At 39.9% G+C, this 2,193-nt stretch overlaps 1 non-coding gene across 1 annotated transcript; it reads left to right on the top strand.

Moving 5' to 3' along the window:
* The first annotated feature begins 1,047 nt into the window (after nucleotides 1–1,047).
* On the top strand, nucleotides 1,048–1,154 carry LOC127088529 (small nucleolar RNA R71). The gene has a single exon (XR_007790361.1). It is a non-coding gene; the product is annotated as a small nucleolar RNA R71 (small nucleolar RNA).
* The last annotated feature ends 1,039 nt before the right edge of the window (nucleotides 1,155–2,193 follow it).

Genomic DNA, 2,193 nt, shown 5'->3' with positions numbered 1-2,193 from the left:
TGATACTGTTTATTGATCTGGGTTTGTTTGAGTCTTTGCGGATATGGTATAGGTGGTTTATATGGCGGGGGTGGTACGTAAGTTTTATCTTTAGGTTCTTATCCTTTTTCTCGACCTTCCTGGTTTTCAGATTCCTCTGGTTCTTTTACTTCGTCTGGGGGCTTGGTACATTCCTTAGAAGTTTCGGGTTCACTCAATCTAGGGTTTGGTGGCTCATCATAAGCGTTCCCACTTCGTAGGGTAATGGCATTGGCTTGTCCTCTCAGATTTTGTTGAGGTTGTCCAGGGAATTGTCCTCCAGGTGTAGTCTGAGGGGCTTGGTTTAAAGCTACCTGAGAGATCTGGGTTTCAAGCATCTTGGTATGAGTAACTATTTGGTCAACCTTGGTTCCTAACTGAATAATCAATTCGTTAACATGAATGTTTTGGTTCATGAACTCCTTGTTTTGTTGGGTTTGAGCGGTGATAAAATTTTCCATAATTTTCTCAAGGCTCAGCTTTGGTGGTACAGGTTGCATAGGTTGATTTGATCTTGGGGCTTGATAACTAGATCTCGGAGGTGCATTATTTTGGATAGGGTTATTATTTTTATAGGAGAAGTTCGGATGATTCCTCCATCCAGGGTTATAGGTATTCGAATATGGGTTCCCTTGGGTGTAGTTCACTTGCTCAGAGTGGGTTTCGTTTAATAGACTGCATTCTGCAGATTGGTGTCCTTTGGCTCCACATATCTCACAATCTGATGAAACTGCTGCTACAGTATTCGGGTTTATGCACATATGCTCGACTTTAAGGGCTAATGCGTCCATTTTAGCTTGCATCATGTCTATAGAGCTTAGTTCATGCACTCCTCCTTGGGCTTCCTTCTTCTCAATTGTCGCTCGTTCGACTCCCCATGATTGATGGTTTTGAGCCATATCTTCGATGAGGGCACTAGCTTCAGGATAAGGTTTGTTCATCAGAGCACCGCCTGCGGCAGCGTCGATGGTCATCTTTGTGTTGTAATGAAGTCCATTATAGAAGGTTTGAATGATTAACCAATTTTCTAAACCATGATGTGGGCATGCTCGTAACAACTCTTTATATCTCTCCCAAGCTTCGAACAACGATTCTCCTTGGTTTTGGGTAAATCTAGTTATATGGTTTCGAAGAACGGCGGTTTTACTCGGGGGAAAATATCTAGCAAGAAAAACTCTTCTAAGGTTATCCCAAGTCGTAATGGAATTGGGTGGAAGGGAATCTAACCATGATAGGGCTTTATCTCTGAGGGAAAAAGGAAATAATCTTAAACGTATTGCCTCAGGGGAAGCTCCATTGGTTTTAAAAGTGTCTGCTAATTGAAGAAATATTTTTAAATGTTGGTTTGGGTTCTCAGTAGCGAGACCTGCGAATTGTCTCTGTTGCAACAGGGATGGTTTAAGTTCAAAATTATTATTTGGGATGGTTGGGCTTACTATACTAGAACTAGGTTCTTCATTAGATGGTTGAGCAAAATCCTTAAGAGGTCTTTGGTTTTGATCTTCGTCCATAACTCTCTTAATTCTATGAAAGAATAAACGTGCGCGAGCGTAACGTTCAGGTTCCGCCAGAGGGTATACTAAGCTTAAACTTCCGGTGCTGCGAGTTCTTCGCATTGACCGGCGGGAAATAGCCTAAGTCTAAACGATATAACAACAGGAAAATGAAATTTGACGAAATTGGTCCCCGGCAACAGCGCCAAAAACTTGATGCGGTGCTTTTTGGAAGTATACGAACGCGTCAGAGTAATATAAAAGATTGTCGAATCCACAGAGACCAAGTGTCAATCTATCGTTATCTGTTGTTATGGTGTTTATCAGAGGCAATCAAAATAGGTGTTTTTAGAGTGTGCAATGAAAAGGTAAGATATTGAATAAAGTTTAATTAATAAAGACAGGGTCGAATGTAATTCACATAATCAATTAATAATTCAAATACTTGCTAATAAAATTACTTGTGGGCAATGTTTCCTACTTTGAAAAGAACTAATTTAAAAGGAATTGTCGCTTTCGCGTATTCAGAACCGAGTTGTACTCCCTAATCAAATCCTCTTATTGTCACTTATAAAAAGGCGCGCATTGCGTTAGAGTAGTAAACCTATTTTTAAGAAATATAGTATCTTGACTAAGTTGAAAAGTATTATAACCTGGATTTCTTAACCAAAAGAGGTTCTTA

The sequence above is a fragment of the Lathyrus oleraceus genome, chromosome 5 (genome assembly GCF_024323335.1).
Source record: "Lathyrus oleraceus cultivar Zhongwan6 chromosome 5, CAAS_Psat_ZW6_1.0, whole genome shotgun sequence".
NCBI classification, from domain to species: Eukaryota; Viridiplantae; Streptophyta; class Magnoliopsida; order Fabales; family Fabaceae; genus Lathyrus; species Lathyrus oleraceus.
The sequence above is the reverse complement of the archived record's forward strand: the minus strand, read 5'-3'. Positions and strand labels throughout refer to the sequence as shown.